Here is a 25,270-nt window from a genome sequence, read left to right as displayed (position 1 = left end):
CTATGTGGATGACTTTGCTATAGCTTAAGCAGGCGCTGACTGTCAACTGGTAGTGGCCTCCCTTCAGGATGTGATTGACAGTGTTTCCCATTGGGCCATTTCTCATAGCTTGAAATTTTCTAGTGCAAAAAGCTATTTCATTACCTTCACTAGACATCCTCTTCCAGATATTCCATTGCATATACACGGCTCACATATCCCAGTGTAATACGATCAAGTTTCATGGCCTTCTATTTGATCACTGGTTGACATGGAAACATTACATTTCCTCTTTGAAAGTATCTTGACATGGTCGCCTGAATCTCCTTAAAATTCTTGCACATCATTCATGGGGAGCAGATCGCCAGATTCTCTTCCATTTGCATTCCACCCTAGCCTTGTACAAGCTGGATTATTGTGACCAAGTCTATTCTCCAGCTTCTATAACTCTTTCTAAGTTAGATCCCCTTCATCATAAGAGTCTACGTTTATGCCTTGGTGCATTTTGTTCATCCCCTGTTGAAAGGCTCTTTGCTGACGTGAATGACCCTTCCTTAGCCAGTTGTCGTGATGCTCATTGCCTTTGTTACTTTGTCCACTTTCATGACCTTCGTGTTCCTTCTATATATAGGTTGGCCTCAGATGTTAGTAGGAGCCTGTTATTTGTTCGGCACCCCTGCTTACACTGACCATTTGCTCTTCATCTTCACTCTGGTCTTCTCTCCAGTGGCCTCCCTTGTACGTTCATGTAGCATCTGCCTTTTCCCTTCCCCCTTGGGAGGTTCCCTACTGCCATGCGCCAAAGCTCTCCTACTTATGGCTGCTTCTCGCTCTCTTTTTCTTGATCACTTCTATTCGCATGCTCATGTCATCACTGTTTATACAGATGGTTCTAAATCTTCTGACGGTGTTGGGTTTGCGGCAGTGTTCCCTAATGATGTTGTCCGGGGTCATTTGTTAGACTCGGCTAGTATTTTTACCACCGAGTTGTATGCCATCCTCATAGGGCTTCTCCATATTACATATATGTCTTCTTCAACATTTGTGATCATTTCAGATTCCCTCAGTGCTTTACAGGCCATTAAACAGTTTGATTCCCTTCATCCATTGGTCCTTCATACAATGGAACCCCGAGTTTTGTCCGCCCTGAGTATCGTACGCTTCGAGTTTAGAACCATCTTATCGGCTAAAATTTGTCCTGACTTTCACACTGTGCCTTGTGTTTCATCCCACGTACCAGATCTGTCCACCTGCCCGTGCCTGCGCCCCTACCCACGCAGCCATCATGAGTCAGTCTGGCTTTGTTTCTCCTCAAGTGAACATTACATTGTATACTAAGCATTTAAAGTGCCGTAGAACAATAAAATGCATATACAGTACACTCATTACTTACCTTAAAATATATGTAGTCTTAATGGTCTTAATATAGGGTGCAAGGTGAATAGTAAGGTAGGTAGGTATCAGAGTGTGGTAGGTATGTAACCCCCATCTGGCTATCCCACTCACACATTATATACTAGGCCTTTAAAGTGCCCTAGAGCGATAAAATAGCATATACAGTACACTCATTACTTTTTCTTTTTTTTTTCAACAAGTCGGTCGTCTCCCACCGAGGCAGGGTGACCCAAAAAAGAAAGAAAATCCCCAAAAAGAAAATACTTTCATCATCATTCAACACTTTCACCACACTCACACATTATCACTGCTTTTGCAGAGGTGCCCAGAATACAACAGTTTAGAAGCATATACAGGAGGGCCCCACTTATACGGCGGGTTAGGTTCCAGGCTACCGCCATAAAGCGGAAACCGCCGTAAAGTGGAACACCCTTTTTTTCCACTTACAAATGCATACAAACACTAGATAACAAGTTTACACTAACATATATTATGTTAGCAATAGAACCAGGCATCAAAAAACAATAAAAAAGTACAATACACACATAGTGCACTCATTACTTACCTTAAAATATTTATAGTCTTAATCTAGGGTGAGACAAGTAGTATTTATTGTAAGAAATCAAGTGTGGTATGTATGGTAGTCAGCCAGGCTACCATACCAGGCCACCCCACCCACACATACTATTCTATGATATTTAAGCATCCCAGAGCGATAAAATGTATATACAGTTCACTCATTACTTACCTTAAAATATAGGGTGAGATGAGTAGTATTTATTGTAAAATGTCAAGTGTGGTATGTATGGTAGTCAGCCAGGCTACCATACCAGGCCAACCCACCCACACATACTATTCTATGATATTTAAGCATCCCAGAGCGATAAAATGTATATACAGTTCACTCATTACTTACCTTAAAATATAGGGTGAGATGAGTAGTATTTATTGTAAAAAATCAAGTGTGGTATGTATGGTAGTCAGCCAGGCTACCATACCAGAGAGAAAGAATGAGTGCATGAGAGAGGACAGGCGCAGAGTTATGTAAACAAACCAGGCGAAGGTAAGTTTTGTAAACAGTGTACACGTCTGGTTTGTGTACAAGTTACATTGTGTACAGGTTGTCTTTACATTGATACGGTAGAATAAATAAAGAAGAACACTCCCATTCTCATGTAACATCATTTTGAGAAGAAATGATGCTCTGAGTGAAGGCAATGGAAGTAAGTCACTCTGACTTTTTTGGGTTATCCTAGGTTCTCTACACATATGTTGTTATGTATTTATGTTATGTATCGTGTTTATTATATAATTTTGAAAAAAATATCACGGATGGATTAATGAAAATGTGTATATTAACGTAATATACAACATTTAATGATACACCGAGCTCAGACAGCATAAACAAACAAACTGAACAGGTTGTGGACGATCACTCGGTCAGGCGAAATAGACGGTATTAATACGTGTCCAGTTTTAGTTCATTCATGTACATTTGTAAGAGTTTGTGAAACTTTTACCTTATAATATTTTTATTATTATTATAATAATTAAATCACGAAACAAATACTCTTACACTGTGTACAAGTTAGTACAGAATTATAGCTATAAAGTGAAGGCATACGAAAGGAATATTTTTCTACAGTTATCCCTAGTAACAGGTGACGGGCTAGAGAAAACGTAATTCTTCCGACACTTCTACAAACCGTTTGGTAAACATCTCATATATATTTGTATAAATTTTTATACTGTGGGTGCAAGTATCATGTTTGTGTGTTACATAATGTGTTTCTTATATAATTTTGAAAAAAATATCATAGATAGATTAAGGGAAATGTCTATATTAACGTAATATGCGACATTAATGCGCCCAAGAGATTATTATTATTACTATTATTATTATTATTATTATTATTATTGCATCAAGAGTAGAGAGACTCTTAGTGATTTTAATGTGTACCTACATGCCAGCACAGTGTGTAAGTTTATTTAGGTACAGGTGTACACAAGTTTAATTATCAAGTACAATACATATAAAATATACAATAACTTTAAAACACTTGAAATTTTGGAAAGTTTCCAGACATAATAAGGAGATGTGCTCAGGGAGAATGTAAACAAACTCGGTGGGCCGCTGTGACCGTATTAGAAAGACAGGTGGGGGGAGCCGTATAGCGAGTTTTGGTCATAATTTGAAATGTCCGTATTAGCGGAACGCCGTAAAGCGGGGCCCTCCTATACGTATAAAGATAAACAGCATATCCCTCCAAACTGCCAATATCCCAAACCACTCCTTTAAAGTGCAGGCATTGTACTTCCCATTTCCAGGACTCAAGTCCGACTATATGAAAATAACCAGTTTCCCTGAATCCCTTCACTAAATATTACCCTGCTCACACTCCAACAGATCGTCAGGTCCCAAGTATCATTCGTCTCCATTCACTCCTATTTAACACGCTCATGCACGCTTGCTGGAAGTCCAAGCCCCTCGCCCACAATTACTTACCTTAAAATATTTGTAGTCTTAATGTAGAGTGAGAGGTGAGTAAATAAGATGAGTACATGAGTACATAAGAGTGTTGAAGGTTCTGCTGAGTTTTGTAAACAAACCAGTTGTTGTTGTTGTTGCAGTTCGGACACGAATGGTTTATGTTCACTCCGTTAAGCCGACTAGAAAAAATCTCATATTTTTGTTATTATTGTGTTATTATTATCATTATTAATATGGCATCTTCAAGACTAATAACACAGTCGTAGTGATTTTAATGTGTTCCTACACGCCAGCACAGGCGCACAGTGACAAATTGTAGCACTAAGAGTAGCATTAAGAGTGTAGCAATTAAGCAATAGGAAAAAGACAAAACGAAATAAACTCCTGACGTCTGAAGGAGGAACCACCGTCCTCCCCTGCCGCCACATACGTAATGGCATACATATTTTATTCATTCTAGAGTGTATATCCGATTTTTATGTTATTTATATTGTTTATGTCATATTAGATGAATTGTAATACAGTGGACCCTCGACCAATGATATTAGTCCGTTCCTGAGAGCTCATCGTTAATTGAAATTATCGTTAGTCGAGTTAATTTTCCCCATAAGAAATAATGGAAATCAAATTAATCCGTGCAAGACACCCAAAAGTATTAAAAAAAAATTTTTACCACATGAAATATTAATTTTAATACACACAAACTGAAGAAGACATGTACAATTACATGACACTTACCTTTATTGAAGATCTGGTGATGATTGATGGGATGGGAGGAGGGGAGACTGTGGATGGTGTTAGTGTTTAGAAGGGGAATCCCCTTCCATTAGGACTTGAGATGTCAAGTCCTTTTCCGGGGTTACTTCCCTTCTTTTAATGCCACTAGGACCAGCTTGAGAGTCACTGGACCTCTGTTGCACAACATATCTGTCCATAGAGGCCTGTACCTCCCATTCCTTTATGACATTCCTAAAGTGTTTCACAACATTGTCAGTGTCACAATTAAACACTTGTTCAGGTTTCAATTCTTCACTGTCTATGTACTCCTTGAATTCCTGCACATATTTTTCAGCTGCTTTTTGGTCCAAACTGGCAGCCTCACCATGCCTTATCACACTATGTATGCCACTACGATTCTTAAATCTCTCAAACCAACCTTTGCTGGCCTTAAATCCACTCACATCACCACTAGTTGCAGGCATTTTTTCTAATTAAATCCTTATGCAACTTCCTAGCCTTTTCACATATGATCGCTTGAGAGATGCTATCTCCTGCTATCTGTTTTTCGTTTATCCACACCAGTAACAGTCTCTCAACATCTTCTTTCACTTGCGATCTCAGTTTCGAAAACATAGTTGCACCTTTAGCAAGAACAGCTTCCTTGATTGCCGTTTTCTTGGCCACAATAGTAGCGATGGTTGATTGGAGTTTTGTGTACAACCTGGCCAGCTCGGAGACACACACTCCACTTTCATACTTAGCAATGATCTCTTTCTTCATATCCATAGTAATTCTCACCCTTTTTGCTGTAGGGTTGGCACTAGAAGCTTTCTTGGGGCCCATGGTGACTTATTTTGCAGGTGCAATCACTAAAAATGCTGTGATAATATGAAATGTTCCGATTGTATGTTTGGATGGGACCGCGGTGGCTGGTTGGCTTGTAAACACTGGCCACAAGTGGACGCATCTCAGACGGAACGAATTGTGTTGGTTGAGTTTTTTAGCGCTAGTCGAGGCAAAAATTTTTGCATTAAAATGTATCGCTAGTCGGATTTAACATTAGACGATGCCATCATTGGTCGAGGGTCCACTGTAGATAAATAAGCCGTAGAGTTGATGATAGCGTCATATTGAAGTAGTAGTATTTTGTCATGCCTCCTGACAGCAGGAACGGATTAATTGGATTTACATTATTTCTTATGGGAAATATTGCTTCAACTTTAGGACGAATCGGCTTTAGTCCTAGTTCCTGGAACGGATTCAGGACAAAACTCGGGGTTCCACTATATTCAACTTTGGTTGCGCTGTGTGGCTAGCAAAAAACAAAGACGTCATTTTCTGTTGAGTCCCTGGACATGTTGATGTGCAGGGCAATGAACAGGTAGATGCTGCTGTGCAGTCAGCGGTACATAATCTTCCAGTTTTCTATAGAGGTATTCCATTCAGGGATTATTTTACAGTCATCTCTGCCAGTCTTTATGACCGTTAGCAACAGCAGTGGCCGGACATGCACCATAACAAACTGCACTCTATTAAACCACTTTTAGGTTTGTGGCCATCTTCTTACCACCGTTGCCATTCTTGGGAGACTGCACTCTCCCATCTCCGCATCGGCCATACTCGCCTTACCCATGGGCATCTCATGGAATGACACCCTAGTCCTCTCTGTGAGGTTTGTCAGGTCCCTATTTCGGTTCTTCACTTTCTTGTGGATTGTCCAGTTTACCAGCAAGCTCGCCTGATTTACCTCCACTGATGCCGCTGCCCTACTGTTCTTACCTTATCTTCCCTTCTTGCAGACAGCCGTGCCTTTGACTTACGATCACTTTTTTACTTTTTGTCAGCAACTGCTTTACTATACAAACTTTGACACACAAACCCTAGCGTTCCTTCTAGAACTTTTCTTCCCTCACTTCTGATCCCCTCTCCACCTAGCTGTTTATAGCCCCGGCACTATTTTCTGCCATGCAGTGCTGCATAACCCATGTCGGTTTAGTGCGTTATTTATTTATAATAATAATTTGATTGCCTCCATAGACTGTATTGATTTTCATCAATTTATGGTGTTGTGGTATTTATTAGACACATTATTACTTACCCTTATTGCTTTAATTTACTCCTAATGCTCTAATTTTTTTTTTTTTTTTTTTTGCCTGCTATGGAAACAGCATAAATTATTGTATCTGGAAGATGGATCTGATGTATCCTGCCTCACTGTATCATACCTCTCTTGAGGCACTCATTATTTTGTTATTATTTGTGTGTGTTTGTACGTTTCATAACATGTACTGTAACTTTAAAGAAATTCATGTGTATTTTCCATTTTTTGTATCATTGCTGCACTAGTGCTGTGATTATTCAGGATATTTTGAATGTCCCACTGCATTGCACAAAGTTGAGTTATGATTATAACTCAACTCATTTCCAAATCTGTAAGGATCATCCAGCACTACATGACAGAGGTGAAAAAAGATGTTGAAGGGCTGACATTGGCATGCATGATTGAAACAAATAACTTTTAAATCCTACTAAATAATGTCATGGTGTCAATGAACAACATTGAAATCTGGGTCTGATAAAGTACATGGAGTGAACTCTGGCAGCAATACTGCCATATCATGGCAGTATTGCTGCCATGATATCGAAAACTGAAGACAATTTATGGCATTCAAGACCGTCCTGGTTGCTTGGAATCTGAGAGCTATTATATGACGAATACTGAATATGAATCTTCGTTTGAATCAGAGTAATAGCTTTTGATTGTTTTTGTTAAATTTTCATAATTAAAGAACTTAACAATCCTGGCATGTTTTGGCAGTGAACTAAATACACAACTCATACAGCTCACTCCCTAGCTTTGTAAACTCGAAGTATTCACCACATGGCTAATAGTAACTTGGGAAAAAATCAAGTACTGTATGTACAATGCTCTCTTCATATTATCATAATTTATTGCTCATGTCTTGTGTGAATAGAATATGTTGAGACCATTAGAAATAAATTACATATAAAATGTCATGGGTAGGCTTCAGGATGTACATGTTTATGGAGGGGCAACAGATATATCAGCTCATTATCTAGTTGTAGCCAGTTACAGTAAGAGGTAGATGGGACAAAAGGAAAAATGGCAGCAGTAAGTAAGGGAGAGGTGAAATTTTATATACTAAGGGAGGAGGAAGTTAGGGTGAGATATAAGCAGTTTTGAGCAGAAAGGTGGGATAGTGCAAGTATGGGTAGTGGGGTGGTTGAAGTGGGATGGGATAGTTTGAAAAATGCAGTATTAGAATGTGGGGCAGAAGTTTGTGGCTATAGGAGGGTGGGTGCAGGAGGAAAGAGGAGTGATTGGTGGAATGATGAGGTACAGGGTGCGATAAAAGAGAAAAAGGTAGCTTTTAAGGTGTCCCGTAGCTCGATCGCTAGCGCACTTGACTCACACTCTGAGGTCTGGAGATCAAATCTCCTCTGGTACGGCTGGAAAATATTAGGGATGTGTTTCCATAAGACACCTGCTGTCCCTGTTCTTGTTCACCCATCAGTTTAAAATGGGTACCTGGGTGTTAGTCGACTAATGTGAGTCGCATCTTGGGACAAAAACTGGCCTAATTTGCCCTAAATGCTCAGCATAATGAGGGGCTTTCTGTATAGTAATATGTCGTTGATGTCACCTAGGCCTGCATACCATGTACATGTACTTGTAGTAAAAAAAATTAAGATTATTATGAGAGGTTTTTACAAAGCAGAAGTGATATAAGAAGAGCAGAGTATATGGAGAGTAAAAGAAAGGTGAAGAGTGGTGAGAGAGTGCAAAAGGAGAACAAATGATAGAGTGGGAGAGGCACTATCAAGAAATTTTGCTGAGAACAAGAAAAAAAATTTGGAGTGAGATAAACAAGTTATGAAAGCCTGGGGAATGAATGGATTTGTCAGTTAAAAACAGAGTAGGGGAGTTAGCAGACAGGGAGCTGGAGGTATTAGGTATATGGCAGGAATATTTTGAGGAACTCTTAAATGTCGATGAAGAAAGGGAGGCAGTAATTTCATCTCTGGCCAGGGAGGTATAACATCTTTTAGAAGAGCAGGATGTGAGTGTGGGGGAGGTGCATGAGGCATTATGTAGAATGAAGGGGGGTAAAGCAGTTGGAACTGATGGGATCATGACAGAAATGTTAAAAGCATGGGGAGATATAGTGTTGGAGTAGTTGGTATATTTGTTTAATAAATGTATGAAAGAAGGGAAGGTACCTAGGGATTGGCAGAGATTGTGTATAATTCCTTTACATAAAGGGAAAGGGAACAAAAGAGATTGTAAAAATTGATAGGGGAGTAAGTTTACTGAGTATACCAAGTAATGTGTATGGTAGGGTTATTGAAAGAATTAGAGGTAAAACAGAGAGTAGGATTGCAGATGAGCAAAGAGGCTTTAGAGTGGGTAGGGGATGTGTAGATCAGGTGTTTACATTGAAGCATATATGTGAACAGTATGTAAAGGTAGGGAAGTTTTCATTGCATTTATGGATTTAGGAAAGCATGTGAAAGAGTGGATAGGGGGAGCAATGTGGCAAATGCTGCAAGTGTATGGAATATGTAGTAAGGTACTAAATGCTCTAAAGAGTTTTTATGAGGATAGTGAGGCTCATGTTAGGGTGTGTAGGAGAGAGGGAGATTACTTCCCAGTAAAAGTAGGTCTTAGGGATGTGTAATGTCACTATGGTTGTTTAAGATATTTATAGATGGGGTGAGATTAAATTATGGGGAATCAAATACAAAATAGGAGTTGACACAGTTACTTTTTGCTGATGATACTGTGCTTTTGGGGGATTCTAAAGAAAAAATTGCGAAGGTTAGTGGACGAGTTTGGGAGGGTGTGTAAAGGTAGAAAATTGAAAGTGAATATAGATAAGAGTAAGGTGATGAAGGTGTCAAACAATTTAGATAATGAAAAATTGGGTATCACATTAGAGGGAGGGAGTATGGAAGAAGTGAATGTTTTCAGATGTTTGGGAGTTGACTTGTCAGCGGATGAGTTTATGAAGAACAAGGTAAACTATAGAATTGATGAAGGAAAAAAGGTGAGTCGTGCATTGAAGTATCTGTGAAGACAAAGAACGTTATTCATGGAGGCAAAGATGGGAATGTACAAGAGTATAGTGGTACCAACACTCTTGTATGGGTGTGAAGCATGGGTTGTAAATGCTGCAGTGAGGAAGCAGCCGGAGGCAGTGAAGATCTTGTGTCTAAGAGCAATGTTTTATTTTATTTTTTTATTATCACACTGGCCGATTCCCACCAAGGCAGGGTGGCCCGAAAAAGAAAAACTTTCACCATCATTTACTCCATCACTGTCTTGCCAGAAGGGTGCTTTACACTACAGTTTTTAAACTGCAACATTAACACCCCTCCTTCAGAGTGCAGGCACTGTACTTCCCATCTCCAGGACTCAAGTCCGGCCTGCCGGTTTCCCTGAACCCCTTCATAAATGTTACTTTGCTCACACTCCAACAGCACGTCAAGTATTAAAAACCATTTGTCTCCATTCACTCCTATCAAACACGCTCACGCATGCCTGCTGGAAGTCCAAGCCCCTCGCACACAAAACCTTCTTTACCCCCTCCCTCCAACCTTTCCTAGGCCGACCCCTACCCCGCCTTCCTTCCACTACAGACTGATACACTCTTAAAGTCACTCTGTTTTGCTCCATTCTCTCTACATGTCCAAACCACCTCAACAACCCTTCCTCAGCCATCTGGACAACAGTTTTGGTAATCCCGCACCTCCTCCTAACTTCCAAACTACGAATTCTCTGCATTATATTCACACCACACATTGCCCTCAGACATGACATCTCCACTGCCTCCAGCCTTCTCCTCGCTGCAACATTCATCACCCATGCTTCACACCCATATAAGAGCGTTGGTAAAACTATACTCTCATACATTCCCCTCTTTGCCTCCTAGGACAAAGTTCTTTGTCTCCACAGACTCCTAAGTGCACCACTCACCCTTTTCCCCTCATCAATTCTATGATTCACCTCATCTTTCATAGACCCATCCGCTGACACGTCCACTCCCAAATATCTGAATACATTCACCTCCTCCATACTCTCTCCCTCCAATCTGATATCTAATCTTTCATCACCTAATCTTTTTGTTATCCTCATAACCTTACTCTTTCCTGTATTCACTTCTAATTTTCTTATTTTGCACACCCTACCAAATTCATCCACCAATCTCTGCAACTTCTCTTCAGAATCTCCCAAGAGCACAGTGTCATCAGCAAAGAGCAACTGTGACAACTCCCACTTTATGTATGATTCTTTATCTTTTAACTCCACACCTCTTACCAAGACCCTCGCATTTACTTCTCTTACAACCCCATCTATAAATATATTAAACAACCATGGTGACATCACACATCCTTGTCTAAGGCCTACTTTTACTGGGAAATAATTTCCCTCTTTCCTACATACTCTAACTTGAGCCTCACTATCCTCGTAAAAACTCTTCACTGCTTTCAGTAACCTTCCTCCTACACCATACACCTGCAACATCTGCCACATTGCCCCCCTATCCACCCTGTCATACGCCTTTTCCAAATCCATAAATGCCACAAAGACCTCTTTAGCCTTATCTAAATACTGTTCACTTATATGTTTCACTGTAAACACCTGGTCCACACACCCCCTACCTTTCCTAAAGCCTCCTTTTTCATCTGCTATCCTATTCTCCGTCTTACTCTTAATTCTTTCAATAATAACTCTACCATACACTTTACCAGGTATACTCAACAGACTTATCCCCCTATAATTTTTGCACTCTCTTTTGTCCCCTTTGCCTTTATACAAAGGAACTATGCACGCTCTCTGCCAATCCCTAGGTACCTTACCCTCTTCCATACATTTATTAAATAATTGCACCAACCACTCCAAAACTATATCCCCACCTGCTTTTAACATTTCTATCTTTATTCCATCAATCCCGGCTGCCTTACCCCCTTTCATTCTACCTACTGCCTCACGAACTTCCCCCACACTCACAACTGGCTCTTCCTCACTCCTACAAGATGTTATTCCTCCTTGCCCTATACTCGAAATCACTGCTTCCCTATCTTCATCAACATTTAACAATTCCTCAAAATATTCCCTCTATCTTCCCAATACCTCTAATTCTCCATTTAATAACTCTCCTCTCCTATTTTTAACTGACAAATCCATTTGTTCTCTAGGCTTCCTTAACTTGTTAATCTCACTCCAAAACTTTTTCTTATTTTCAACAAAATTTGTTGATAACATCTCACCCACTCTCTCATTTGCTCTCTTTTTACATTGCTTCACCACTCTCTTAACCTCTCTCTCTTTCTCCATATACTCTTCGCTCCTTGCATCACTTCTACTTCGTAAAAACTTCTCGTATGCTAACTTTTTCTCCCTTACTACTCTCTTTACATCATCATTCCACCAATCGCTCCTCTTCCCTCCCGCACCCACTTTCCTGTAACCACAAACTTCTGCTGAACACTCTAACATTACATTTTTAAACCTACCCCATACCTCTTCGACCCCATTGCCTGTGCTCTCATTAGCCCATCTATCCTCCAATAGCTGTTTATATCTTACCCTAGCTGCCTCCTCTTTTAGTTTATAAACCTTCACCTCTCTCTTCCCTGATGCTTCTATTCTCCTTGTATCCCATCTACCTTTTACTCTCAGTGTAGCTACAACTAGAAAGTGATCTGATATATCTGTGGCCCCTCTATAAACATGTACATCCTGAAGTCTACTCAACAGTCTTTTATCTACCAATACATAATCCAACAAAGAGCAGTGTGTGGTGTAAATATTATGCAGAGAATTTGTAGTGTGGAAATTAGGAGGAGGTGTGGAGTTACTGAAAGTATTAGTCAGAGTGCTGTTGAGGTGGTTTGGTTATTTAGAGAGAATGGAACAAAGTAGAATGACTTGGAGAGCATATAAGTCTATTGGGGAAGGAAGGCAGGGTAGGGGTCATCCCCAATAAGATTGGAGGGATGGGGTAAAGGAGGTTTTGTAGGCATATGCTTGGACTTCCACCAAGCGTGCTTGAGTGTTAGGAGTGAATGGAGACGAATGATTTTTGGGACGTGACGAGCTGTTGGAGTGTGAGCAGGGTAATATTTTGTGAAGGGATTCAGGGAAACTGGTTAGCCGGACTCGAGTCCTAGAAATGGGAAGTACAATGCCTGCATTTTAAAGGAGGGGTTTAGGATATTGGCAGTTTGGAGGGACATCTAAACTGTCATATCTGAGTGCCTCTGCAAAGACAGTGATTATGTATGAGTGATGGTGAAAGTGTTAAATGATGGTGAAAGTTCTTTCTTTTTGGGTCACCCTGCCTCGGCGAGAAATGGCTGACATGTTAAAAAAAAAAATTCATGTGCAGATATACTGTCGGAAGCTTTATAACTAGTTTTGTACTTAAAAAAAAAAACAAATCATTATAGGATGTTAGGGAGATTTTTACACATTTTTTCCTTTCCAGCTACACACTGATAGTCCACACATAATTTGATTTTTTTTTTCTCTGCTTGCTGGATTTATTGAGGTTATAATATACTTTGTAGTTATAATGTAGTGCAATACTCTATAGTACTCGATAACGGGTACGACTTTTATTCGCAAGAACGTGCTAGACATGATGACTCTTTAAGGATGCGTGATAATACAGTGGACCCCCGCATAGCGATATTAATCCGTGCAAGAGAGCTCATTGTTATGTGAAATTATCGTTATGCGAATGAATTTTCCCCATAAGAAATAATGGAAATCAAATTAATCCGTGCAAGACACCCCAAAGTATGAAAAAAAAAATTTTTTACCACATGAAATATTAATTTTAATACACACAAACTGAAAAAGGCATGCACAATTACATGACACTTACTTTTATTGAAGATCTGGTGATGATTGATGGGATGGGAGGAGGAGAGAGTGTTAGTGTTTAGAAGGGGAATCCCCTTCCATTAAGACTTGAGGTGTCAAGTCCTTTTCTGGGGTTACTTCCCTTCTTCTTTTAATGCCACTAGGACCAGCTTCAGAGTCACTGGAGTTCTGTCACACAACATATCTGTCCATAGTGGCCTGTACCTCTCGTTCCTTTATGACTTCCCTAAAGTGTTTCACAACATTGTCAGTGTAATAGTCACCAGCACGGCTTGCAATAGCTGTGTGAGGGTGATTTTCATCCATGAAGGTTTGCACTTCAAGCCACTTTGCACAGATTTCCTTAATCTTTGTAGTAGGCAATTTCTTCAATTTCTCTCTCCCCTCCTTCGAACCAGTTTCCTCAGGTCTGGCCTCTTGCTGTTGAAGTTGATCTATCAGCTCATCAGTGGTTAGTTCTTCATTGTCCTTCTCCACCAACTCTTCCACATCATTCCCACTAACCTCCAACCCCAAGGACTTTCCCAATGCCATAATGGATTCCTCAACTGGCATAGGATTCTCAGGGTTAGCCTGAAACCCTTCAAAATCCCTTTGGTCTACACATTCTGGCCACAGTTTCTTCCAAGCAGAGTTCAAGGTCCTCTTAGTCACTCCCTCCCAAGCCTTACCTATAAGGTTTACACAATTGAGGATATTAAAGTGATCTCTCCAAAAGTCTCTTAGAGTCAGTTGAGTTTCTGAGGTCACTACAAAGCACCTTTCAAACAGAGCTTTTGTGTACAGTTTTTTGAAGTTTGCAATAACCTGCTGGTCCATGGGCTGCAGGAGAGGAGTGGTATTAGGAGGCAAAAACTTCTTCTTAATGAATTTCATGTCCCCATAAAGTCGCTCTGCCACGTCTGTAGGATGACCAGGGGCATTGTCTAACACCAGGAGGCACTTAAGTTCTAATTTCTTTTCAGTTAGGTAATCTTTCACATTGGGGGCAAATGCATGGTGTAACCAGTCATAGAAAAAGTCCCTAGTGACCCATGCCTTACTGTTTGCCCTCCACAGCACACACAAATTTTCCTTGAGGACATTCTTTTGCCTGAACGGTCTGGGAGTTTCAGAGTGATACACTAATAAAGGCTTCACTTTGCAATCACCAGTAGCATTGGAACACATCAACAGAGTAAGCCTGTCTTTCATAGGCTTATGTCCTGGGAGTGCCTTTTCCTCCTGAGTAATGTAGGTCCTGCTTGGCATTTTCTTCCAAAACAGGCCTGTTTCATCACAATTAAACACTTGTTCAGGTTTCAGTCCTTCAGTTTCTATGTACTCCTGCACATATTTTTCAGCTGCTTTGTGGTCCGAACTGGCAGCCTCACCATGCCTTATCACACTATGTATGCCACTACGCCTCTTAAATCTCTCAAACCAACCTTTGCTGGCCTTAAATTCACTCACATCATCACTAGTTGCAGGCATTTTTTTAATTAAATCCTGATGCAACTTCCTAGCCTTTTCACTTATGATCACTTGAGAGATGCTATCTTCTGCTATCTGTTTCTCATTTATCCACACCAATAAGAGTCTCTCAACATCTTCCATCACTTGCGATCTCTGTTTCGAAAACACAGTTAAACCTTTGGCAAGAACAGCTTCCTTGATTGCCTTTTTGTTGCCCACAATAGTAGCGATGGTTGATTGGGGTTTACTATAGAACCTGGCCAGCTCGGAGACACGCACTCCACTTTCATACTTATCAATGATCTCTTTCTTCATCTCTATAGTACAGTGGACCCCGCATAGCGACTTTAATCCGTGCAAGAGGGCTCATTGTTATGCGAAATGATCGGTATGCGAATGAATTTTCCCCATAAGAAATAATGGAAATCAAATTAATCCGTGCATGACACCCAAAAGTATGAAAAAAAAATTTTTACCACATGAAATATACATTTTCCTACACACAAAGAGAAGGATACATGCACAATAGTAGAGTAGTACATGCACAATATATATTGTGCATGTACTACTCTACTAAATGAAGAATAAATGACACTTACCTTTATTGAAGATGCAGCAATGACTGATGAGACACTGTGTCCTGGGAGTGCCTTTTCCTCCTGAGTACTGTAGGTCCTGTTTGGCATTTTCTCCCAGAACAGGCCTTATCACACTGTGTATGCCACTACGATTCTTAAATCTCTCAAACCAACCTTTGCTGGCTTTAAATTCACCAATATGAGCACTAGTTCCAGGCATTTTTCCCTGTTCACCTGGGTGTTAGTCGACTGGTGTGGGTTGCATCCTGGGAGACAAGATTAAGGACCCCAATGGAAATAAGTTAGACAGTCTTCGATGACACTGACTTTTTTGGGTTATCCTGGGTGGCAAATCCTCTGGGGTTAATTGTTTCTTGGTATTCTCAATAAGCCACACCAACAACAGTGCTACAGCAGCAGCAGCAGCAGCTGACAGTGCTACACGAGCAGCAGACGATGCTACAGCAGCAGCAGACGGTATTACAGCAGCAGCTGATGGTGGTACAGCAGCAGCAGCAGCTGACAGTGCTACAGCAGCAGCAGACGATGTTACAGCAGCAGCAGACGGTACTACAGCAGCAGCAGAGCGGTACAGTGGTACAGCAGCAGCAGCTGACGGTGGTACAACAGCAGCAGCAGCTGACAGTGCTACAGCAGCAGCAGACGATGCTACAGCAGCAGCAGACGATGCTACAACAGCAGCAGACGGTACTACAGCAGCAGCAGCAGCTGACGGTGGTACAACAGCAGCAGCAGCTGACAGTGCTACAGCAGCAGCAGACGATGCTACAGCAGCAGCAGACAATGCTACAGCAGCAGCAGACGGTATTACAGCAGCAGCAGCAGCTGTACCACCAATAGTAGCAATGGTTGATTGGGGTTTATTATACAACCTGGCCAGCTCGGAGACACGCACTCCACTTTCATACTTATCAATGATATTTTTCTTCATCTCTATAGTAATTCTCACCCTTATTGCTGTAGGGTTGGCACTAGAAGCTTTCTTGGGGCCCATGGTCACTTATTTTGCAGATAAAATCACCAAAAACACTGTAATAATACGAAATGTTCCGATTGTATGCTTGGATGTTACCGCGGAGGCTGGCTGGTAAACAATGCCACTGGCGGCACATATGAGGCTGGCTAAGGCCGCACATTGGACACGTCTCGGACGAAGAGCGGTGAACGGGTTTTTGAGAGGTATGCAAGGCAAAATTTTTGCGATAAAAGCGAGCGGTATGCGGATTGAACGTTATGTGATGCGTACGGTATGCGGGGGTCCACTGTAATTATCACCCTTATTGCTGTAGGATTGGCACTAGAAGCTTTCTTGGGGCCCATGGTCACTTATTTTGCAGATAAAATCACCAGAAACACTGTAATAATACGAAATGTTCCGATTGTATGCTTGGATGTTACCGCGGAGGCTGGCTGGTAAACAATGCCACCGGCGGAACATGTGAGGCTGGCTAATGGCGCACATTAGACACGTCTCGGACGAACAGCGTTGAGCGGGTTTTTTAGCGGTATGCGAGGCAAAATCTTGGCGATAAAATGTAGCGCTATGCGGATTTAACGTTATGTGATGCCAACGGTATGCGGGGGTCCACTGTACTCGCTTTAATGAGGTACAGTATTAGTATCATTACTACAACAATAAATTACCAGCTGATTTTATTGAAATGTTTTTATGATTGAAAGTTATAAAGTGACCTTAAATACAAAATACTGATTCTGATCTAAGGCAGCGCCGTTAGAAATTTATATATTTTTTTCCTTGTATTTAAAATGCACAGTGTCATTTTTAACTAGTGTATTTTGGCATAGAGAACACAAATCATACAGCCTACTCTTCAATGTGGATCTAGAAATATATTCATTATATATCTGACAGTAACCAGGTTAAGAACATATATAAACCTGTACTTTGGCAATAATATCACAAGAAACAGGTATCTTAACCCTTTGACTGTTGCAACCCCTAATCCTGAGGTGTCTCCTGGTGTCACAAAATTTCAAAAAAAAGAAAAAAATTATTTTTTTTTTCTTATGAAATGATAGAGAATCTTTTCCCGATTGTCATGACACCAAAAAAACAAAATTTGATGGAAAACTGATGGAATTACGCTCTCACAAAGTTAGCGACCACGGCGATATTTATAAATCGGCGATTTCGCCCACTTTGAGCCCTATTGTCGGCTAATTCCATTGTTCCAGTCGACCAAACTCATAGCTATTTCTTTAGAACTCCATTTTTTCTATCGATTGAGTACAAGAAACTGACCATTTACTGATTTCAACTACCCAATAATGTGGTCAAATTTGCAATTTGGCCAATTTCACGAAAATTAAAAAGTATGACAATTTCAAAATAAGGTCCAGAATGAACAATGCAGACATTCCTGGCTATAAAATAACATTTTCTTTGTTCATCAGTCATGTCTCCAGGCCCTTCTGATATTACTCTTGCATTCTATTTTGAATTTTTATTCAAACAAAAAATAGAATATTTACTGTTATGCAGACTACTGCAATACTGTAATAATTGTTTAAGTAATGCCAACCCATTCATGACTGCATATCAGAATGGCTAGTTGGACATTTATTGGACAATGACATCATTTGTTTACTTTTCACAATCGGCAAAAATCAAACATTTCCCCTACTTTGGGCTCCATTTCCAGGTTCTTTTTATAGTAAAACCAGTCAAAATCGCCTCTATTTCTATAATATGTTTTCCATTCTATCAAATGAGACCAAGAAAACGTGAATATGACCATAAATACTATACAAAAATAGACCACAAGTAGGCATTTTAATTAAAAAAAAAAAAACGGTCGGAGTTTTTTTTTCTCATGCACTGCGTGCTCCAGGATTTTTTTTATATGGTGCACACTGACCACACAGACCCATTCTCTCACATGTGGGCCTACCAGCTTTCTCCTGCTTGATTTGAAGCCTCTAGAATTTATGAGTACATGTATATATACATCAAACACGGTACCTCGTAAGATGTATATATACGACCGAAACAGTCAAAGGGTTAATATGCAAAGTAACCAGTAAAAAATAGTGAAATTCCAAGCATTTTCGTGATTACACACATTATCAAGAAACAGTGAGGTAATGTAAGAAATCATGAAAGCACTTGGAATTTCACTATTATTCACTGTGGTTGTTTTGCGTGCCTGTACTGTACATGCCATGTCCTTGCTGCCAGAAAAATTTATTTCACTAAATATCATTCATATTTAATTAACTTTTGAATCTTGGTGTGTACAGCACTGTTTGATGAATGAAGCGAAAATATAATCACGTTTTCCAGAGAAGGTTTTTTGCAAAACTTTGCTAATTATTTTTGTCTTTTGACTACTGTACATGTATTTATGTTTGTGCCTGTGGAAGAACCAAGAGCATTCAAAGCATTGGTAATCCTACTGTTTTAATATAGTACAGTAATTGTAATGTACATACTTTTAAAAATGGAATTTGAACAAATGTAAGAGGGAGAGGCATGTATAAGGTGAAACCGAACTGTATTTTTTAACCCTTTCAGGATCCATGCTGTAGATCTACGGCTTTGAGTTGAGGGTTCAAACCGTAGATCTACGCCATGAGCTCAGCTCACTCTGATAAGCTGTGAGCGGTAAATTTGGGTCTAGATATGAGAGAATACATCTATGTGGTATGTGTGCACCACATATAACAAATCCTGCAGCACACAGCATAATGAGAGAAACAAAACTGAGTCCGTAATTTTCGATTAAAACAGCGACTTTGCAGTATTTTTTCGTATGGTTTTTATAGTTGTATTTGTGATTTCTTGGTCTCATTTGATAGAATGAAAGATATATTACAGAAATAGAGATGATTTTGATTGATTTTAGTACTGGAAATGGCTTGAAACTGAGCTCAAAGTAGAGGAAATGTTAAATTTTTGCCAATATTCAAGAGTAAACAAATAACCTCACACGTCTAATACACACCAGCTGGTGGGTCTAATATACATTCACAAATGTGGTGATATTATTTATACAATTATTACAATATTGCATAACGGTAAATATTCTATTTTTTGGCTTGAATAAAAATTCATTATGTGAATAAAAAATCAAAATGGAATTCATTTGTAAAGCCTCAAAATGTAACTAATGAACAGAGGAAATGTTAGTTTATTGCCAGGAATGCCTGCATTGTTTATTCTACAGTGGACCCCCGAGTTTCGTGATTAATCCATTCCAGAGAGTCTGCCGAATGTCTTAATTGCCGAATGGCGAAACCATTTTCCCCATAAGAAATAATGGAAATAAAATTAATCCGTTCCCGGCACCCAAAAATATTAAAATAATTTTTTTTTTTCAAATTAAATAAAGATTTACATAATGAAAACAATGAGAAATCAAGTATATACATATAAAAAATAATAATAACATTACACTTACCTTTACTGAAGACTTCTTGGTGGATGGAAGACAGGAGGAGGGGATAGGAGGAAGGTGTACACTATTGTTTGGAAGGAGAATCTCCTTCCATTAGGACTTCAGGTATGAAGTCCTTATCTGGGGTTACTTTCCTTCTTTGTTTTTTAAAGACACTGGGAACAACTTGAGAGTCACTGGACCCCTGTTGCACAAAATATCTATCCAGAGAGCTCTGTTTCTGGCATTTCTTTAAGATTTGTCTGAAGTGGGACACAACACTGTCATTGTACATGTTGCCAATATGGCCTGTAACAGCTTTGTTAGGGTGAAGTTCATCCATAAATGTTTGCACTTCAGTCCACTTTGCACAAATGTCCTTAATCTTGGAAGAAGGCACCTTCCTCCATCTCTCTTCCTCCTCCTCTGCAGCAATTTCCTGAGCTGTGATCTCTTGCTGTTGCAGATGAAGCTCTTGCAGCTCTTCAGTGGCTAGCTCTTCCCTGTGGTCCTCCACCAACTCTTCCACATCCTCGCCACTTACCTCCAACCCCAGGGGCTTCCCCAATGCCACAATAGATTCCACAACTGGTATAGGCTCCTTAGGGTCAGCCCCAAACCCTTCAAAATCCCTCTCTTGTACACATTCTGGCCACAATTTTCTCCAAGCAGAATTCAAAGTTCTGCAAGTCACTCCTTCCCAAGTCTTACCTATAAGGTTTATGCAAATGAGGATATTGAAGTGATCTTTCCAGAACTCTCTTAGGGTCAATTCAGTGTCTGAGGTCACTTCAAAGCACTTTTGAAACACTGCTTTGGTGTACAGTTTTTTGAAGTTTGAAATGACCTGCTGGTCCATGGGCTGGACGAGAGGAGTTGTATTAGGGGGCAAGAACTTCACCGTGATGAAACTAAACTCCTCCACTATTTGCTCTTCCAAGTCTGGAGGATGAGCAGGAGCATTGTCCATTACCAGGAGGCACTTGAGTGGCAATTTATTTTCCAGGAGGTATTTCTTCACACTGGGGCCAAACACTTCATTAAACCAGTCAAGGAAAATTCCCCTTGTGACCCATGCCTTATTGTTAGCCTTCCACATCACACACAAATTACTCTTGGCGACACTGTTTTTCTTGAACACTCTGGGATTTCAGAGTGATACACCAGTAAAGGCTTCACTTTGCAATCCCCACTAGCATTACTACAAAACATGAGAGTAAGCCTGTCCTTCATAGGCTTGTGTCCTGGGAGTGCCGTTTCCTCCTGCGTGATGTAGGTCCTCTTTGGCATTTTCTTCCAAAAGAGGCCTGTTTCATCACAATTAAACACTTGTTGGTGTTTGAATTCTCCAGTGTCTACGCACTCCTTAAACTCCTGTACAAACTTCTCAGCTGCTTTTTTGTCAGAACTGGCAGCCTCACAATGCTTTATCGCACTGTGAATGCCACTACGCTTCTTAAATCTCTCGAACCAACCTTTGCTGGCCTTGAACTCACAAGCATCACTACTTGTTGCAGGCATTTTCTTTACGAGATCGTCATGCAACTGCCTTGCCTTTTCACATATTATCGACTGCATAATACTATCTCCTGCTAACTGTTTTTGGGTAATCCACACGAACAATAACCTTTCCAATTCTTCGAGGATTTGTGATCTCTTTTTTTGTCAGCATATCTACCCCTTTTGCAACAACAGCACACTTTATTTCCTTTCCCTTCGCCACGATCGAAGTGATGGTTGAATGGGGTTTGCCATACATCCTGGCAAGTTCTGTAACACGCACTCTGCTCTCATATTTTTCAATGATTTCCTTCTTGAATTTGATCGTGTTCCTCGCTTTCTTTACCAAAGGGCTTGCACTAGCTTTCCTTGCCCATGGTGACTTATTTAGCAGTTGCAAGCACACAAAAAAAGGATTATTATGAAATGTATTGTTGTATGAACCTGCAGGGTGATGGTCACATGCTGGTAAACAATGGCACACTGAGTGTGAATGGTGCAGGAGACTGGCTTTGTGTGCGCGGTGACAGGCGGATGGGTGCTGGACAGTCACCGAATCACGAGTCCAATCATGAACCGCGAGGCTAAATTTTGCCGAAAGTCGAACTTCACGAAAGTCGATGCCGACGAAACTCGGGGGTTCACTGTACAGTGGACCCTCGACCAGCGATACATTTTAACGCAAAATTTTTGCCTCAACTAGCGCTAAAAAACTCAACCAACACTATTCGTTCCGTCTGAGACGCGTCCACTTCTGGCCAGTGTTTACAAGCCAGCCAGCCACCGCGGTCGCTTCCAAGCATACAATCGGAACATTTCATATTATCACAGCCTTTTTAGTGATTGCACCTGCAAAATAAGTCACCATGGGCCCCAAGAAAGCTTCTAGTGCCAACCCTACAGCAAAAAGGGTGAGAATTACTATGGATATGAAGAAAGAGATCATTGCTAAGTATGAAAGTGGAGTGCGTGTCTCCGAGCTGGCCAGGTTGTACACAAAACCCCAATCAACCATCGCTACTATTGTGGCCAAGAAAACGGCAATCAAGGAAGCTGTTCTTGCCAAAGGTGCAACTATGTTTTCGAAACTGAGATCGCAAGTACTCGAAGATGTTGAGAGACTGTAATTGGTGTGGATAAACGAAAAACAGATAGCAGGAGATAGCATCTCTCAAGCGATCATATGTGAAAAGGCTAGGAAGTTGCATGACGATTTAATTAAAAAAATGCCAGCAACTAGTGGTGATGTGAGTGAATTTAAGGCCAGCAAAGGTTGGTTTGAGAGATTTAAAGGGAAGGGAAGTAACCCCGGAAAAGGACTTGCCACCTCAAGTCCTAATGGAAGGGGATTCCCCTTCTAAACACTAAGACCATCAACACACTCCCCTCCTCCCATCCCATCAATCATCACCAGATCTTCAATAAAGGTAAGTGTCATGTAACTGTGCATGTCTTCTTCAGTTTGTGTGTATTAAAATTAATATTTCATGTGGTAAAAACAATTTTTTTTTCATACTTTGGGGTGTCCTACACAGATTAATTTGATTTCCATTATTTCTTATGGGGAAAATTAACTTGACTAACGATAATTTTGACTAACGATGAGCTCTCAGGAACGGATTAATAGCGTTAGTCGAGGGTCCACTGTATTTTGAAATTGGAATATTTTGACTTTGCGTTAAATTGGCCAAATTATCATTTTCCGATCACTTTACAGTGGACCCCCGCATAACGATGGCATCACATAGCGATTATTTCGCATACCGCTTACTTTAATTGCAAAAATTTTGCCTCACATACCGCTTAAAAACCCGCTTACCGATTTTCGTCCGAGACGCGTCCAATGTGCGGCCTGAGCCACGCTCACATGTTCCGCCGGTGGCATTGTTTACCAGCCAGCCTCCGCGGTAACATCCAAGCATACAATCGGAATATTTCGTATTATTACAGTGTTTTCGGTGCTTTTTCTGGAAAATAAGTGACCATGGGCCCCAAGAAAGCTTCTAGTGCCAACCCTACAGCAATAAGGGTGAGAATTACAATAGAGATGAAGAAAAAGATCATTGATAAGTATGAAAGTGGAGTGCATGTCTCTGAGCTGGCCAGGTTGTATAATAAACCCCAATCAACCATCGCTACTATTGGTGGTACAGCTGCTGCTGCTGCTGCTGCACTGTCAGCTGCTGCTGCTGCTGTAGCACCGTTGTTGGTGTGGCTTATTGAGAATACCAAGAAACAATTAACCCCAGAGGATTTGCCACCCAGGATAACCCAAAAAAGTCAGTGTCATCGAAGACTGTCTAACTTATTTCCATTGGGGTCCTTAATCTTGTCTCCCAGGATGCAACCCACACAAGTCGACTAACACCCAGGTGAACAGGGAAAAATGCCTGGAACTAGTGCTCATATTGGTGAATTTAAAGCCAGCAAAGGTTGGTTTGAGAGATTTAAGAATCGTAGTGGCATACACAGTGTGATAAGGCCTGTTCTGGGAGAAAATGCCAAACAGGACCTACAGTACTCAGGAGGAAAAGGCACTCCCAGGACACAGTGTCTCATCAGTCATTGCTGCATCTTCAATAAAGGTAAGTGTCATTTATTCTTCATTTAGTAGACTAGTACATGCACAATATATACTGTGCATGTACTACTCTACTATTGTGCATGTATCCTTCTCTTTGTGTGTGGGAAAATGTATATTTCATGTGGTAAAATTTTTTTTTTCATACTTTTGGGTGTCTTGCACGGATTAATTTGATTTCCATTATTTCTTATGGGGAAAATTCATTCACATAGCGATTATTTCGCATAACAATTACCCCTCTTGCACGGATTAAAATCGTTAACCGGGGGTCCACTGTATTTTGTAGTTGAAACAGTTGACATGGCGATTTCTTGTGCTCAATCGATAGAATAGAAGTAATACTAGTGAAATAGCTAAGAATTTGGTCGACTGGAATAATGTAATTGGCCTAAAATGGGAGTCAGAGTCGGCAAAATCGCCGATGCGTAAATATTGCTGACACATACAAAATTCGCGAGAGCACAATTTCGTCAATTTTCCATCAAATTTCGTACTTTTTGTTTTATTACCTCCAGAAAAAGATTTTCTACCATTTCATAAGCAAAAAAAAATTTTTTTTTAATATTCTTGGACCCTGGTGCACACTTTGCAATTTGGCCTGTGGATCCTGAAAGGGTTAAATACTATTATGTAATTTAAAGTTGGGAATGAGAAATGGAATTGGCAGTGCATTATCAAGAAACCATCATGAGGAACTCTTCTACTTTTATGGTAATCCAGAGCAGAAAAGATCAGACAGTAGTTCTGTGTTTTCGTGGTAGTTAGTGAATGATCTATCATAGTGCTTGTTTTATTATTATTACAGTCAAAACTAAGCACTAAACCTCAGTGCTTGTAGGGCAACATAACACATCATCTTATTTTTTTTTTTCATAAAACAGCAATCTCCCACTGAGGCTGGGTGACCCAAAAAAGAAGAAATGTTAAAGTTTTTCTTCTTTTTACATTTAGTAATTTTTACAGAAGGTGGTTACTAGCTCCTTGTTCTTGGCATTTTAGTCACCCCTTATGACACACATGGCTTACAGAGGAAGGATTCTTCAACACTTCCCCATGGAGTTGTTACACTTTATCAACATAAAACTTTTTGAATCCTCATCGTCTTTCACCTCATCAACTATTTCCCACTAAAGTACAGTATCCTTATATATTGGTAAAATTTATCCTGAATAATTTAATCACTAGTTTGACTTTTCACTACTTACCTAAGGCTGAAATTGCTTATAACTTTTGTCT

At 40.3% G+C, this 25,270-nt stretch overlaps 2 protein-coding genes across 4 annotated transcripts in view; both read left to right on the top strand.

The window, feature by feature from the left end:
* LOC138852929 (sorbitol dehydrogenase-like) overlaps positions 1 to 25,270 on the top strand; it is a 614,649-nt gene that overhangs the window by 156,144 nt on the left and 433,235 nt on the right. The window lies entirely within an intron of this gene.
* LOC128688114 (mitogen-activated protein kinase 14) overlaps positions 1 to 25,270 on the top strand; it is a 214,308-nt gene that overhangs the window by 158,908 nt on the left and 30,130 nt on the right. The window lies entirely within an intron of this gene.

The sequence above is a fragment of the Cherax quadricarinatus genome, chromosome 19 (genome assembly GCF_038502225.1).
Source record: "Cherax quadricarinatus isolate ZL_2023a chromosome 19, ASM3850222v1, whole genome shotgun sequence".
Lineage (NCBI taxonomy): Eukaryota > Metazoa > Arthropoda > Malacostraca > Decapoda > Parastacidae > Cherax > Cherax quadricarinatus.
Note: the sequence above shows the minus strand (reverse complement) of the source record. Positions and strands in the feature narration are given on the sequence as shown.